The sequence below is a fragment of the Chelonia mydas genome, chromosome 10, assembly GCF_015237465.2.
Source record: "Chelonia mydas isolate rCheMyd1 chromosome 10, rCheMyd1.pri.v2, whole genome shotgun sequence".
NCBI lineage: Eukaryota > Metazoa > Chordata > Testudines > Cheloniidae > Chelonia > Chelonia mydas.
Genome location: NC_051250.2, coordinates 12,150,001 through 12,167,971, shown reverse-complemented (window position 1 = coordinate 12,167,971; position 17,971 = coordinate 12,150,001). Strand labels below are relative to the sequence as shown.

Here is a 17,971-nt window from a genome sequence, read left to right as displayed (position 1 = left end):
GTTGCAGAGCATATATAAAACTAGTTAGAGCTGTGCTTGGGGTCCCGGGGAATCAGTATGAGCTGAGGGCTACGTCCAGGATCTTTAATTCTGCACGTCCAAAGAAATGTACTGTTAAAGGGGAGGCCAGAACAGCTGCAGCAGTGTGTACGGCTGACATGAAACCACATTCTCTTTAACAGCAGTGCTGAATCAGTAAAAAGAACCAGCGTAAAGAAGGAACTTTAAAAGAAGATGAAGAGGATGAAGTTAAACTTACGTGAGGCTGATCAGCTCAGTGTCTCAAATGACAGAGGTGAGATTACTGGAAACAAGATCTTCCCAATCTCTATTGCCAAACCCTGCTTTCCCCGTCACCTTCTATTCTTCAGCATTGCATGTTCTCTCGCCCATCCTAGTACTTTGTTTGGGGATCTCCAGCATATTAACCCTTCTGATAGCTCTCCCTGAAAGCTATTCTCAAATTTCTCCCCCCACCTCTCCTGCTGCCTCTGTGGCCTCTCTTTTTAGATGTCTCTCTGCCACATCAAATTCATTTTCTCCTAACTGATAGTGTTTCTATTGCACTTTGAAAATGTAAAGTGCTGTGCAAATCCCATTATCATCACCATCTTGCCTCCTAATCCTTCCACGCTACTCACAATCCTCCTTCTGGATTATTAACTTTATTCCAAAGAGTTATTCCTAAAAGTTATTTTATGAATTCTCTAGGAGGTACACCTTATGCATGGGATAGAAACTTAGCCCTCTTCTTATGGTTTAACTGTGGGACAGAGACTACCTCCCCCACCTTTATTCTTACCAAATAGCTGGAAAATGCCCCAGGGATGGATACTACTGCATATATTTCCTGGGTCTAATTGCTCCAAATGTGGGAGGGGCAGGGAGTATATATTTTGCCCTTTCTTATGGCAGGGGATGGGAAGAACACTAGTAAATGGGAGAATAGTGCCAGAGGATTTTTTATGTTTCAATTTCAGACACAAAATTCCAGGAACACACTCTCCTGTTCCCAGTTTTGCCCTCGATGAGACCCTTGAGCACTCTCGCCAGCCCACGTTTGGTCCTGAGTGTCTGCCTTCTGCTGGGCATGTTCTTCTGGTAATCGCAGAGCATAACAACCAACAGAATTAGAGGTCATGAAACACCCACTATAGAAGTTGGTGTCAGGCTCCACTGAGCTGTCCTGTTAGCTCAGGGACATAAGGACCTCACCCAAATACTGACCGATGAAGCCATATTTTCAAGTCCTTAAGCCACTTCTCATTTTTTTAGAGCCCATTCTTTGAATAAGTGCACTCCTGGCAGCTAGGAAGTGAGGGAGGCTAACGCTATTGTCTCCCGTAGGTAATTTTATCAGGATCAGCATCCTGAATAGAGCTGCAACCACTGCTGCTTTCTCTGAAGCTCAGAGAATTTGGAATTTAAAAAGGTATCTGGGTGACATTATATGATTTAAAAGTTAATTAAACTGAGTGATATAAAGTATAACAGCCCCAGGTGTTTGTTCCAAGCTAGCATGCTTCTACAGCATTTGGAAGGAAAGAAGGGGAGAAAATCTAATAAAAAGCCCCGTGAAGTGTTCCACTAAGAAGTAATCATGCCATTAAATCATTCCGGTTCTGGAGCACTCCTAATAACTTCATATCTTGGCTATTCTCTCAGGCAAAGGCTCATTTCCATTGTTCTGTTGTCTTCCCTCTTGGGGTTGGCAGATTATTCCTTTCAAGAACCCCAAGAGAGATTGCACAACATGGTGGAGAGTGAGGCAGCCTGGCAGCTTTGTAGGTTGAGCATGTCAGCACTTATGCCTTTGCTCTAAGGCATGTTAGATCCCTTCCTAGAGCTAACAGGAAAACATGGAATTAGATTGCCACCCCCACATTGCTGCTGGGGTGTAGAAGAAACAGAGACAGAGCCCTTAGAGTGGAAGCACTGTTGGGGCGCACAGTAAACTCTGACAAAGGCTTTAGGAGATTAAAGAATGCTGCTTGGGAGAAAGGGAGGGAAGCAGAGATGGGAGGAGAGACTGAGGACAGCAGCATAAAAAAGTGAATTAGGAGAAAAATATTTTTTCCATTTAAAAACTATGTTTATGGAAGTTGCAGTGACAACCATGCCAGTACTGTCTATAACAAACCTGAGGCACTAAAGCTCCTGCTACTTTCCAGTGAGCCCACTAGAATTACAGCACATCCTTCACACAGGAAGACACCTGTTCCCATGTCCCTGTTGAGATACTGCCATGTTCAGCAGGGTGCTGGCTTCCACAAATCTGCCCATCATCTAAGAAAAGTCCACACTGGACCAACACGATAACCTTCCTGGATAATGTCCCCTTCTCTCCCTTATCACCAAGTCCTGGTTTTAAAGCTTTAGGAGATCATCAGATCTTCTGAGGTCCATGGTCATTGGCCTCTTGTCAACACAGTCTGGTTAACTACCAAAGCCAACAGCATGACGCTCACAGGGTGACAGATCAAGAGGGGAGAGTAGCAGGGTGATCGATGACAGGGTCACTGTGCTGGGGTAAACAGGCAGCTTTCAATGTCAGGAGCACTCATCAGAGCCCATGCAGCTCTTCAGAAGGCATCACGTCCAAAAGAACCGCTCTGCATTCCGAGGAAAGTCCATTTTTCCATAATTTGTCAGGTTAAAAAATGACTCCCTCTCCACCTACAGCATATGACCAATTCTCATGCAGTGTGCCAAAGCCTCCTTTCACTATTAATATCACTCATTGTGAAATGTAATTACCAGGTCTATCACAAAGCGTCAGGCACATTTATCCACTCTACACACTTGCTGACTCTAGACTACATCAGTCACTGGCAGGCTTGATCTGACAACGTCGTCCAATAGAAAAAGCGGTTGCACAAGTTCCCATCTAATTTAGCTTACTTAAGTAGAGCAACCAACAGACTTGGGCTTTGAAATTGGACAAAACAAATGAACAAGAGAGTATGGACGAGAGAGAGAATTTAATTTAACACAGTTTGTTAATTTAACTCCCAAAGAAAGAGCAATGATCAGGAATAGTGGGGTGTGTGGCTAGAGAAGACAGAGGACTAAATGCACTAGAAAACTATCCTAAAGGACAGTGTGAAATGCAGGGCTCCCTCCTACAGGCTGAGCTCAGCGCTGCTGGAAATTAGCTCATCAGGGCAAGAGCTCTCCTTAGCTTTACTCCTCATCACCACACTTTGGTTATAGCCAATGGAAAAATGTTATCATCTTCACCTGTTTGAGTCCCATCCTCTCCTACCTCTTCAAAGTCTTTTCAGACTCTCCCTGAACATGCATGCAGCATATTGACTCCCAATGCTTGCTTCAGGACCTCCCACCTGGCGGAACCTGAACAGCCATTCAGGGTGTAAACTCTGATTCCAAACCAATCACACAATACAGTTAGGGTCTACTTTGGAGATCTTATTATTAGGGGGATAAAACAGAAATCATCATTGCCACCAAACTAGCTTTTATTTTAAGCATTTTAAATTCCCCAGATCTAAATGCCATCTCTCTGAATCAGGCAGTGTGCTTAGAAGATTTTTTCCATCTACCATGCTTAGACTGTGGGCAGTTCCAGAGACTTTTTTTTATTTTTAAAACACACAACACCCACCAAGGGAACCCAAGCCCTTTTAAATTAAATAAGAATTATTATTTATTTTACTTCCCATGTCAGAATGGTCCCAAATTAGAATTAGTTACCTCATAATTAATAGATTCCTTCCCACGGCATCTGGAGAAGAATGCTTACCATCAGGTCTGGGAACAGTATGGCACTCCGCGAAGATCTAATCAATGGCCTTTGCTTACAATTATGCCTTCTCATCTCTGATCATTAATTAAGGTTTTAAAATTTAACTCTTTTGCTGCTACCCTGGAGCCATTAAAGGAGAACAGCATTGCAATAATGAGTCTCAGGTCCTGACATATGGACAGCCCTTCTTCAGCTTCCATGGATGACTGCTCCACATACCATTACCAATTAAAACAAAGAGGAAAAATAAGACGAATTGTTACTTTTATCCCTTCCTCTGTCTTTCACATCAGTCGTCTTTTAGTATCCGACAAACACCACCAAGAGAGGAGACTGGAAAGGAGTGCCGTCTCTTTACCCTTTCCTACCACAGCATAACTGTTGGTGCTGTTTTTGATAATTAACCACTTGTGGATCATCTACCTTTAGATTTCACATAATGGTACTTCCTATTCTGATCCAGCCCTTTATAGGCATTATGGTGGCAGGTGGTATGCTATTAATTAGACACTATGGTCACACTGAAGTGGTAGCAGGAAGGAGTATCTACTAAAATAGTATACTTCAAAATAACATAGGTGAAGGCCCACAGAAGAAGCTTTGATTTTATTTTTACACCTCAAACCAGTTATTTGAATGCATTATGAAAGCTGTAAATATATCCAAAGGACTTACTAAATATACATTATTAATTTCCACTCATTATTGATGACCTTATAAATTCACAAGCAATGGAACCATGATGGTTTTAGGGAAGGATCATTAATAATAAGTGGCACTAAATAATGTATGGGAAGTCAGCTCATACTGTGTTCATATGACTGCAGTGCCTTATATTTATTTAAGTCGATTGTGTGTTGGCTTTTTATTCTTTGCAGGATAATGCTGGAAGTGCTACTGAGAACCAGAATTTCTGCCATTCTGTTACTGATCACAATGGACGGGTGTTCTCTTTCTATGCACTAAATCTTGAAGTTAGAGCAAATCTCTAAAATCTCCTCTTCCCTCCATCATTGCTCCCTCCACTAGATAACTCCATTGTTCCTCCACAATTCCATATCATTCCTTCTCACCCCAATACACTGAGAATGCTAGATCCTGAAACAGCCATATCTGGAGATAAACTCCAGCCATGCAAGCATGGAAGGTGAAGGAGCCAAAGCTGCAACCACAGAGTTATTCTGAAATACATGGGAACACTGCATTGTTGACGAGTTAGGAAAGACAGGCCTTGTGCTGTGTGTATGTACAGAAGATTTTATTTTGGTTCCATCTGTTGGGGCTAATTTGTTAATTATTAAATAGATAATTTATCATTGCTGCCTGCTTGATCTGTGTTTATTACCCATTGTCTGTCGCAAAGAAAGCGCTGTATGAATAAAGATGGGATTAATTAATAAAGAAAAGTTCAGGCAATTGCAAACTTACAATAGCTGCTTCCAGTCCCCATGCTCTGCGGAGCAAATACGGAGTGAGGGGAGAAATATCAGGTGCAAGCTCAAGTCTCTGAATTCCAAATTCCTACACTTCCCCACCATACTAACTGCTCCTGGATGATGAAAGGGAAACCTCATTTCTTAAGATGTTAATACTAACTCTTTCTACCCAGGCTTCAGAAATATGACACAGCTTCTTGTTACACTCAATCTGGTTATTTCATTAACCTCAAACCTTGAACAAGCAACTTCAGAAGCTTTCTTCTAGCGACCAGTTTCGCTGCTGTTACTTAGCACCCCAGGGGGAGCAGTGGACAAGAATTATGTGAATTATTTCACATTGCTGCTGCTTGGGAAAACAATACACAGCAGTCAACACGTTAGATATATTGCCCCTGGACTTCACTGGTGACCCACTGTGACGGGGGAGAGTGGCCCCCACTGGTACAGCAGGGGTTAACCCTTCCTTCCCGGCAGAGGAAGCCCCGCCCTGGAAGCCCTGCTGGGCATGCTCCAACTAGAGAGTAGGTATAAAAGCCTGCAAAGGTACTCAGTCTGGGCTGACCACCGGAGGAGAAGGAGGCACACTGCCAGCTCCTAAGGAAGGACAGCCAACGCTCCAGGGGCCAGCCAAGCCAGGACACACCCAGCCCCCCAGACGGAGGTCTTGACAGGAAGGGACAGACTGGAGGACACGACGCTGAGGGTAGGAAGTGACCCAGGGCAACTTTAGAGACAAGCAGCGTTAAAGCTGCACTGACACTCGGTGTGTTGCAGGCGGATCCCCGCCGAGCTAAGCGTGAGGGGAAACCCCGCCAAAAGGCGAGCCCAGGGTCGGGACCCAGTGGAGAGGGCGGGCCTGGGTCCCCCTACCACTCCAACCATTGGGATACACTTCCCCGCCTGATACTTGGGGCGCGTTGCCTGGACTCTGGCCGTTGGGCCACGCCGCCCTGATACTTGGGGCGTGTTGCCTGGACTCTGGCCGTTGGGCCACGCCGCCCTGATACTTGGGGCGTGTTGCCTGGACTCTGGCCGTTGGGCCACGCCGCCCTGATACTTGGGGCGCGTTGCCTGGACTCTGGCCGTTGGGCCACGCCGCCCTGATACTTGGGGCGCGTTGCCTGGACTCTGGCTGTTAGGTCCTGCTACCCCGACCAAGGGACGAGCACGGGGAAACTGGCTATTGGGCCACACTGGAACGCCCTTAAAGGGACGGGCGTGGGAACTTAAGAGTGGCAAGGCCCCGACACCCCATCCACCGCTGCCACAAAGGGGCGCTGCAGTGCTAGACCCGTCACACCCACCTTCTGCATTTTTCCTATTGGCCTCAGGCTGGTAGGTCTGGGCTGCTGACGAGTGCGTATCTATATATTTTTAAAGTGCTCTTCTTTCCTGTTGGACAAAACATTCTGCAGGGCTGTTTGAACTGTTGCTTCCTCCTCCTTGCTTTCATTTTAGAAATTTGCACTCCTCATTTTCACTATACAGGGATTTCAAGAGTGGCTAAAGAACCAATGTCCCTGTGTTCGCGTTGGCTGGCCCAGCTGTCTTGCTGCTGGCATGGTATGTAATGCAGCAATAAGAGTTATGGAAGTGTCGCACTCCATGATCGCTTTGTTAATCTCCATAGCAGACGATGGCTGCTATTTTCAATTTTTTACTAGCATTTACTCTGGAGGGGAAGGGGGGAGGATGGCAGTGAGTAAGTAAGGGCCTGGAAGTGGTGAGAGTGGGAAGACAGATTTTGTCAAGCACCTTTCAGAAATTCCCTGCTAAAATAAACCTCTTGCTTTTGCAACTGACACATTAAAATGCAAAGGAAATAAAAGACAGACATGGAACCTACCATTTCATTAAGAAAATGTGACAGATCAAATAGTGAAATCTTCTAAATGCCAAAGGAATCTGACCCATTGAACACCAAGAAAAACTCACGTTTATGGCTTAAGGGAAGGAAAACTGACCCGTAGAATCTGCTCCAAGCAAAAAAACCCCACAAAAGTCACAGAAATGTAGACATGTGCTTCAGGAAAACACAGGGAATCATTGCTTATTTTCCCTCTGCTAATGCTATATACCCATGATTAAATGATCATCGCTTTTGATGGTTATGTTGTTCAATCATCTCAGCAGACGATGCAAACTTTAACAAAATAAGTCTCCAAACCCCCATCAGATAGGTTCTATTACATCCATTTTCTAAATAGCTGAATTGAGGCAAAAAGAAGCTAAATTACTCAACTAAGGTAGCCCAGCAAGTTAGTGTCTGAGCCAGGAATAGAACTCAGGAGTCCTGATTGCAAGGCACGTGCTCTTACCATGAAACCACACTGTGTTTGATCTGGAGTAGGTTATGCATCCAGGATGGGTTAAAAGCCTTCAAAGAAGCCTTCATAAGAGAAACCTGACTTCAGCCCTTAAGCTTGACTGCAGGGGTCTGTTACTTTAACAAAAAGAAAATGCTGGTGCCATATGCCTCTGTGGGTGGAAGTGCATCTTCATCACCTCAGCTGCTCATGATCAATTTAACAACCATTTTGCACAAACAAAAGTTTCCTTGCTGAATAAATTAATTATGACAGAGTAAACAACAACTTTTTAACAATGCATGTTTCTATGTGATTGCTTTTTTAATTGGTTGGTTTAACATCTGAAATTTAATTTTCAACTTGATTTTCCTCATGAGATTTTCAACACATGGTCAGGCTGACAAATCACCTGGGGAGCTGCCAGAATTCACTAACAGGCTTTTTAGAATCGTGACTTAAGACTTCTACTCCCTGCCCCGATATGACCACACTTTTGTGTTATCATTAATGAAGGAAAAAACCAATCTACTCCATCACACATTCTCCCCCCCCCCGCCCCCGTTTTACCTTTAAATTTATTGAGACACATGTTGCTTGGTGGACTGATCCCAGATCTGGGAGCCAGGCACTCCTGGCTTTGAATCTAAGCTCTGACCACTTCTCTTCCTATGGCCTGGAGCAAGTCCCTTAACTTCCCTGGGCCTCATTTTCCCCATCTGTAAAAAAGGCATAGTAATATTAACTGATCTCACTTGGGGGTGGTGAAGATTAATTAGGTTTGGAAAATGCTTGGAAGATGAACGCTACCGTACACAGGCTCAGTTTAGAACAAAAACCCACAAATGTTCACTCTTACACTAAGATGAATATACAAATATATGAATACACTAAGCTACCTCCATTGAAGGCAAGCTGGCAGCTGGGTCACTGTTACAGCAGAGCAAAGCCACTTTCATCCCGGCAGAATTATCTAGCTGTTAATAAAGGCTACAGTTCTGTATGCCTTTCTGTTGAGTCAGTCTTTAGAAAAGGGCCTGAATATGCTTCTCTCTCCTTGTCTCACTCTCATGATTTATATTTTCATTATCAGGCACCCCGCCTGCCAGAGATGTTCCCGCACTTTTAAAGATTCATAGATATTTCAGGACAGAAGGGACCATGATGACCATCCCGCCTGATCTGCACAACACAGGCCACTGACATAAACCCAGCAATTCGTGCATCAAGCCCACAACTTCTGGTTGAGCTCTTTTGGAAAGAGATAACCAGTCTTGATTTACAGACTTCAAGCAATGGAGAATCCGCCACATTCCCAGGTAAGTTGTTCCAATGGTTAATCACTCTCACGTAAAAATAATTGCCCCTTATTTCTAAACTGAATTTGTCTAGCTTCAGCTTCCCGCCCAACGGATCTTGTTAAACATTTGTCGACTATATGAAAGGGCCCTTCACTATCAGAAATCTCCTGATGCAAGTACTTATAAACGGTGATCAAGTCACCCCTTCATCTTCTCTGTTTAAAGCTATAGCGATTGAGCTTTAGTCTCTTGCTGCTTTTAGCACTGAAGTTGCAGACAACAGAAAAGGATGCCACCCAACAAGAAGTTCCGTTGTTTTCATGAGACACCAAGTTAAAAATGGTAATAAGACAAAATGCCAACCATTGTGCTCTGCATCACTCGTCAGTTCTCTAGGTTATTCTGCCTCCCCCATTTTAGGTCACATTTAAGTCTTTAAATCAAGGTTGAGTGTCTATTTCTAAAAGATGCTAGCCATGTGGACCGTGCCACTTCACACTAAAATGATGTCATAGCACACTCTGGAGCATTTAGTGCACGGCAATAGTGTCCACGCAGTCAGTGAGTGTGTGGCAGGCTAGAGCGCTGTAGATTTACAGAGCAGCTTGCTGCATGCTAACTGACAGTATAGGCAAGCTCTGAGAGCAGAGAATTTGTTCAAGGATGAGAGCAAGCACAGGAGCCTAGCAACACTGGACAGCACATGTGACCGAGAACTGGGCGAAGAGGAGAGAACTGTCCAAGAGATCTGGGAAGAAGCTGCCCAGTTAGTATTAGGGGAAGAGATGATTATATTTAGGTAATCGGCATGATGGGCAGAAAAAAAACAAAACAGCCTTGGAGGAGAGAAGAGCTAGCAAAGAGCCTTGAGAGGAGACAGGTGTTGAGATAGCTAGCGACCTCTTAAAGAGCAAAAGCAATAAGCCCACTGTGGGATTTTCAGTAATAAACAGCATTCTCCACAGTGTGTCCCTGATTGCCCCCCCATGGAGGGGCTGAAGATCTTTGGAGAAGATGCTGTGTCTGCGCCTGAAGCCAAGCTTTAAATGTAAATCACTGGTTAACTAGAGCATTTTACATTCACACCCTGGCTTTCCGTGCACTAGCTGACCGTGTAGACAAGCCTGCACTCTCCTGGACATATTACTTTTACAGCATGTCCTGTCCCCCACCCACTGCTCCTCTGTACGACTATTGATCTATGGGACATCTCTTCTCCAATGCTGCTCTTAACAAGAGCCGATCTTTTCCCTCCACTCAATGCTGCCCTAACCATGTCCTCTCTTCTCTCACTGCTGCTGCTAGCTCACCGTCAGTACATGCTCTCCCCCCCCCTTGCCACGGTACCTGGAACCCCTGCTTTCTCTGACCTCATCTCAACACTGCCCTCTGACTCTTTCATTCTTTCAGTCAGGCCTGCTAGCACCAACATTAGCTGCCCAGTACTGCTAGGTTTCACCATCGTTTTTATAGGGAAATAGCCTGTGTGCAAGTGATGGAGCCAGTGCCCACATGCAGCACCACAACTCCTTGGTACAGCTGCCTCTTCCCCTGTGGGATTCCTAAGGGACATCCTTCCATCATTCACTTGAAGGGGTAGGGAAGCAGGGTGGGAACAGCTGGGCTGGGCTGTCACCTTGATTCTTTGATTCCTCCCACATTTGCATTGCTTCAAGGTAGCAAAAGTGTCTCTTCAAGAAGCTCATGGTAGGCACGAGCAGGCTGCATTTATCATTAATCATCTCTCCTCACTCTGTGAACTGGAGTGCAGTGGCAGGCATATTTTGATTTGCTCTAAATTGACTGGTAATGGTGGTTCCAGACATCAAAAATGACTGTAATTACATCTGTGTCAGGGCTGTGCAGTCATGTGATAATTGTGTCAGTAGACCGACAAAGGGAGAGGGGTGCCAGGGTCTACACTAGGTATGGGCGTGGAGAAGGGGAAGGCCAGTCCAGCAACTAGCAATGCAAGTTTATAAATTCAAATTAGGAGGTACTGGACCATTAATGAGCATCAGATCTCAGCTTAATGGAGTTCAGGATAAAGAGGAACAGGATCCAACGTTACAGCAGCAAAGGAGGAAACAACTGGGAAGCAGCAAACATGCTGCAGGTGCTGTGAGTGGCCCATGCTCTTCCCATATCATTTGAATCTGCTTTATGTAAAGGACGCAGACATGGGAGGGAAGGCAGAGGTCACGGCTTGGTGTCAATAAAATGGAAAAAATGGTACTAAAGACAATAGGATTTTTTGTTTGTTTCATTCTTCTGCTGCTTTTCTTCCTCTCCTCTGTCTTTCAGGTGTTCTGTACATGTTGAACTGACACTTAGCACAACAGGACTTAACAGTGCTCAGGAAATGGGGGATTTAAAACACTATCTCAGTCTGTTTAAAGAGCAGGATTCCAAAGCCCATATTCTCTGGATTTTTCCCCAGTTATAAAGAGCAGAGATTTTTTCTCCCCACCAGCAGTGACAAACATAAAGCTCAGCACAAGGGCCACCTGTCCAAGTACCTGTGTTGTTTAATTTAAAGTGAATTTGGCACTGGTGGAAGGAACTGATTGTGAACAGTGGAAACTCAACGCTAATAATCCACAGAACAAGAGCCACAAGGTGGCAGCAGTGCCTGCTTTCTCCAAGTGCCTTGCCAGCAAGCCTGAACCCTTGCTCTGAGCAAGGATACCTCAGTCAAATCCCCAACCTTTCTGCCAACAGCCAGCATAGTGGGTGGTAGTGTGTTGACAACCTGCCAGCCAGGGTGGTGGTTTCCGTTTTGAGTACGTTCCTTCTCTCTAGGAACTTCTTTCCCAGAGAGAAGCTGCTATCCAAAGGGAATGATTTTCTGTCACTAATGACCTGGGCCAGATTTGACCTGATGGCCTACAGCTGAAAAGATCTAGTCTCTACTTACCAGTCCTACAGCTGTGCTAACAGTGAGAGCTCATTTTCCCCCCTTCACTTTAGAATTGTTGTCTGTTGGTTTTCTGGAAGCGGACTGGTATTCAATAAGGAACAGCTTTCCCTCATCACCCCTCTGTTTTTTCTCTTGCCCCTATGATACCCTGACAAAGGGGACTTTGGCAACAAACAAACCTACAGATTAGAGACTGCAAGATACATATTCCTATGTGATTGCTTTTTCAGTTTACTGGTTTAACAGAAGGCTGCCATTCACAAATACAGGTGCAAAGAGGCACAACCTTACAGGTGTAGAAGGACAACGTTAACTCCACTCCCAACAACATAGCCAGAGCTCTACAAATGGATCGAGGATGCTCACTGTAAAAGCAGGAGGCAATTAAAGAAAGCAGGCGTGTTTCCCACGGAGGCCTTTAGGCAATAGCAGCATGGGGAAGGGAAAGAAATCAACTCTTAAGAGTTGGTTCCCACCAGTACTGCTCAGTACTCTGGACATAAATTTTGTTACATTAACGAGTCACAGTGGTCACATAACCTGCCATTCCATCACTTCTTGCTTTCTAATGGCTCCTGTCGGAGTTCTAATCTGAGTAAAATGCTGGAGGAGCCTCTCAAATGGCCACGCTTTACTGCTGTCAGTCTGTCATTGGCGCCCCATGCCAATGGGGCACGAGAGAACAATCTCTTACTTCAGAGATCAAAGTTCCACGTTAATGACCAGAAACTGCTGCTCGCTCCGGGTGCGGACAGGCTGAGAAACTTGCTCCCTCTCAAGCCAAAAATCTCACTTATTTAAGGGAGCAACAGTTAATCCAGTTGATGGCTCTCTGTCATCATTATTTATTTCTTGTTTAATGCCCAAATTGCAGCGCATGCTTGCGAGAATGTAAGAGAGGCAGAGTCCCTTCCTTGAAGAGCTTTCCATCCAGGACTAGACAAAACGCATGAAGGGAGACCAGCACAAGGGGTAGAGGGTAGTGGCTGGCAGAATGGGTGTATTCAGATAAAGCACTCCATTGCTCTGTGCTTCTACAAGGCTACAGGGGTATTTCAAACAACGTATTACATACTCTTAAAACATGTCATGAAGTGGGTGGTTTGTTTTTTGTGGGGGTGAGCTTCAAAAGGGGAAGAAGGTGGTAGTGTTTGTGGGGGGTTTTGAGGAGAGAAATTAGAAAAGAGGGATAAGAAAGGAGAGGGGCAATCTGAGGTTTCATCATCCTGCCTTACAAATGTTGGACTAGCCACAACTATGTCCAAACATCAAGAGCCAAAGCTCCTTGGGTGGAGTCACAATGTGGGCATTAGGCCCTCATGCTGCCTTAGCCCCACTCAGCCTGCCACAACTCGCTTTGGACTGACTGATTTTACAATGCTGGCAGATCACTCTAAGCTCCTGGTGGGACTGTCCTAATCTTTCTTTTTAAAAATAAATGGTCAAGAAGGGCAGCCAGACAGGTACTCACAAGGTACAGTATTCCCAGGAGGCAAGGGCCCTGGCTTTTGATCACTCATGTCCTGCACTCTGCAGGTCCGAGGATCATACTTTGACGTTATATATCGCTTTTCATTTGATGATTGCAAAGTGCCTTAAAAAGACAAGCAAGTATCATTATCTCCTTTAGATACAGGGCATTTTTATTATCTGTACTCTATATACAGCTTTGAGGCACAGACAGATTATGTCAAGTGACTTGCCCAAGCTTACACAGCAAGTCAGGAACAGAATTCAGGTCTAATCCCTGGACAATGCTGCTTCCTCTGATTTCTGCATGCAAAACACTTGAGTAATTTTGCTGTGCTGCATGCACAAGGGTTCTTCGCCTATGCACAAATTCAGGCACAAAAGGCTTGATCGTATGTTATTGAAAAAATTAAGACTTATGACTCTCTTTCAGGCAACCCCAAATACCGAGACAAGACACAGTCAGGACCTGAACACTTCCAATGTTCACACAACTGGTGTGCACAAAACAGTGTCTGAATTTGGAGAGTCACATTCTGTAGTATGGCAAGAATGCTTGGAAGCTGCAAGTTTAAATAACACCACCGAAGATTTGGCTTCTTTGTAGAAATAACATCTATCTCCTATTTGGGTTTATTGTTGGCATTACAGGCCAGATGCAGTCCTGGCTCGTTTTTGCCTATGGTCTTAAGTTTACCTGTTAAAATTTTTTTTGAAAATGTTTAGCACACCAAAGACCTTGCTGACTGCAGGACCAAAGCTGAGACTACGCAGAAAAGGCAGGGGCAGGCCACCGAGTCACCCCATGGGGCTAGAAGAGAAAAGAATTGTGATGGTGCATGTTAGTGGGTGTCCCCGTGAAGGGGATCAATAAACCTAGAGACTAAGGCCTTCCTCATGATGACCCAGGGACATTCTACTGCTTGCCATAGAACTCTGCTCTTGGTCCTTCCTGTCAGACTTCTTCCCAGGGCTCGGCAGCTACATCTTCCACACGTTAGGGAACAGAGTAGCAGCCACTGAGTCGTGTTTGCCTGAGGTGGAGTTCTGTTCCGTGGCAGTTGCGATGCAGTCAGAGGCTGTGCTGCTGTAACAGCCCAAGGCTGTCAGCTGTGTGCTTGTGGATTTACTCTCTGTGAAGCACAGAATTAGTCCTCAGGAGCACAGAGGACTTTATAAACATGAATAGGAGTGTGACCACATCCAGGGAACGTGGTCTCTGTATCAAGATTAATTAGTCTGATGGGGAAGCCATCTGCTAGTAAAAGGTTATAAGCTTGGTCTGTTATGTTACTTTCTCCTGTCCTCTCCCGCTCATCATTCTGCCTTCAACCCTCTCCTCTTTGCTGGTCTAGTTTCAGCCAATTAGTAGGTATCAGATGCCACTGCCTAATGGCATCTGATCCTGCAGCTTCCAGTTCTCTCTGAGATTCATTAAATCCTTCTGACTGCTCATTCTTATTCACTTGTTCAGGTAGCCAAATAGCGAACAATCACAGCTTCTTCCATTGGATGCTACCTGGAGTGCAACTGCATTCCAACCTTCCCTCCCCAAGCTGTCCTTGATAGGTCTACTCCTTGCAGCACCAGAGGTCCTCAGTGCAAACAGATCTACTAACGCTGCTTCACTCCCACCTTTTCCCACACTGCTCACAGAGGGAAGGAGGCTAAGGAGAAAGATCAGAGGAGAAAAAAAGAAGGCAACTTATTGATAACATTGTACTGCTTCCACTCTCAATCGTTAAAGACCACAGAACTCCGCACTTCCTCAGGTAGAGATGGCCCTAAACCAAAGGCCTACCCCTGGATCCACATACCACTTTCTTAGCTTTGGAAATGTTTGGATATCATCTTCGCTGCTTGGGCTCATTTCTATTCTAACAAGGTCGCTGCTTACAGGAAGGCTAGTGGCATAGCAGACACAGCTGGACACCGCATAGTTTGGTGGAGGTATGGAAGCGAGGTTCTCCTTACTGATTCATCAGCTTCGTGGAGGCCCATTTCCCCCCCTTATTCCACATCAGTCCTTCATTGTCTCTACCTGTTCCTTCTCAGAGGGGAGCTCACCTCTACTTTAGCCTTGAAGGACACAGCTGTCTTCTGGCTATGCATACACACCTGAGCTGAAGTGAGTGGGACATAGATAGTAGTAAGCTCAAGCGTTGGTAATTACAGAGAAACTGCAGTAATGTAAGATGAAAGAGTGCAGTGTGTCTAACTCCAGTTAGAATCAAGACCAGAGGGAACTTTCTTTTCTGTTTGGAGGTATCCCGCATCTTTCAGCTCGGATAAGATGGTTTGCTGGAAGGAAACAAAATCCTGTAGTTTATGGAAACAAACACTCACTCATAAGGACCAGCTGTTCCAGGAAAAGGAATTACATGCCTCAGTGTAAAGACTATTTAAATACTGCACAACACCACATTTCACTCATGGCTTCTGTACATCATACTTTATGAGCCAATCCATATGCTTCACCTGGCAGTGAGACTGTACTGTCATTTTCACTGAGCTAATGGGAGCCAGCAATGTTACCTGCCTCTTGGAGGATGGCATTCTTACCTAAACCAATATTTGTCTAATAAAAGGTCAGCCTATTAGACAGCATCTATTTGCAAAATTAAGAGCCTCTCTCTGGCAGCTAAATGCTTGCTTTGGATTTGGAATTACTGTAATTAAAGTTACATTGTGCTCGGATTGGTGCCAATCACTGCAGAGCTCCAGACATGACCTGCCATTCCCGGAACCAGGCGGCTGAGCATCCCACTCCATTAGCTCTGGGGAATTAGCTGTCATTAACGAAGAGATGCACACTCCTTCGTGTTGTCAAACCGCAATCAAGCAGGTCGCAGGTGAAGAATAAATACTTTCAGAACAAGCCCAATTACACCATTTACATTTCATTACAGAACCTGTTTAATCCACTGATGGGCTCCCGAGTTCTTCTGCCTAATAAACAGCATTTCAGAGGAATTAATAGGCCCTGCAAAACATGCTAATTACACTCTTTTGCATTGCATTTGCAATATTGATTTTTAAAGTTGCCACTTCCCCCTGTCCCACAGCTTTAACTTTCAGCAAAATGCGTCTCAAACCAGCTTAATTACTGGAGAGTTTAGAAGCTAATGCATGTCACTTGTCAGAGGTGAGCCCTGGTGAAGACAGAGATACCGCGAGGGACTTCATGTCCCTAACTTGCATGAGCTCCTTGAGACGACTATTGGAAACAGCTGCTGAATAGCAATTACAGATGGAGAACAGGCTTCAGCAGAGACTTTACCATAGCAACCAAGCCTAGCTGGACCTGCTCCCCAAAGATGCCTCCTGCTCACAGAGACCACAGCAGCGGAACGGGTACGACAACAGCATAACCACAGCAATCTCGTTTTGATTTGAAACTGAAGCTATTTGATGCTTTCCTGGGCACTGAGCTGTTGAAAAACAAAAATTAAATTTATTTCCAAATTGTGGGCCTCCACTAAACCATCAGTGCTGGGAGAATCTCAAGAATAGAACAAATTAGTGGCACTTGTTAAAAACATACAGTCTGGCTGTTTCTTCACTCTGACTCTTTCTTTTTGCCCACTCAATTTATGTCCCATTCTCTCAACAATTCCAGGATTCTAATCTCCTCCTCTGCTACTCTTTAATCCCAATTCCCCATTCAGCAGCATTCCCCTCCAAACTCTGACACACTGCATTATTCTGTCTGCCTTCGCCTACCAAAGTGGCTCAGTAACTGTTGAAACCACTCAGAAGAAATGATGTAATTAAGGACAGCAGAGCTTGCAGGGTCTTTAAACAGAGCTTGCAATAATGGAGGAAACCTTCCACTGTTTCTTGCTTGCTTGCTTTGCAAACACTTGAGAGGGAAGGAAAAGCCAATCGAGGGCACTCTTATGTCATGATACTGCAAAGCGCAGACCTGCTTTGCCTGGAAAGAAGAGGTCTCACCCAGGTAGTAAGATACACACGTCTGGATGCATCCAATAGGAGTGACAGATAACACACACTGGGGAGGGGGGGGGGGGAGGGGGGAGACAATCACTCAGAAAGCAATGACATTGTCCAGCAAAATGATGTATAAAAATCAGAAAAGACTGTTGTAAATAAAAGTATATTGACCATGGATTCCTTTTCATTCCTCCTCTCCCAGCTTCCCATATGCTTTCTCCAACATATAACATAAGCCCCTGGAGGAATAGAAAACAGAGCAGGGTACAATATAAGCCAACCTAAGGAGCAATCAAAAATGCAACAATGAGTAAATTACACGGATCAGAAGTGTTGTCTCTTTCTTCTGGCTCAGCCAGAATAAAAAGGTGGGAAAATGACTGAGAATCTGTCCCCCATTTATGCAGCAGCTTTTGAGTGCAAAATGGAATGGTCCCTCCCAAAACATGCAAGGTGACGGACAGTAGGAAAATGTGACCAAGAATTTCACTTCTTCTGTATCTAGTCTATATGAATGCATATGCAGGAGTAAGCTATTGTACCAGTCAGAATCTTTTGTGCTAGCTCAGTCATCCATGTAATCCACAGTCAGAAATCCAAACCAGATGTTTCCAGCTGCTTCAGATAACTACAGTACTCACTGGCCTCACATCTGCTGTTCAAGAAACTTTATGCTATGAAGGGTCTGGTGATTTCCTGATATGCTTCTTGCAAGATTCAAGGAGGCTCCTCCAGTGACCCCATGCCTTTTCTTTGCCTTTCTTTTTAACCAGAACATCTGGGATGTAGGAGGCAGCTGTGCTGAACTCACACAA

At 44.8% G+C, this 17,971-nt stretch overlaps 1 protein-coding gene and 1 long non-coding RNA gene across 10 annotated transcripts in view; one reads left to right on the top strand and one right to left on the bottom strand.

The window, feature by feature from the left end:
* MAD1L1 (mitotic arrest deficient 1 like 1) overlaps positions 1-17,971 on the bottom strand; it is a 557,068-nt gene that overhangs the window by 49,191 nt on the left and 489,906 nt on the right. The gene's annotated exons all lie outside the window — the stretch shown is intronic.
* Positions 5,777-8,814, top strand: LOC122462184. The gene is made up of 3 exons (XR_006284591.1): positions 5,777-5,908; positions 6,694-6,768; positions 8,605-8,814. It is a non-coding gene; the product is annotated as an uncharacterized LOC122462184 (long non-coding RNA).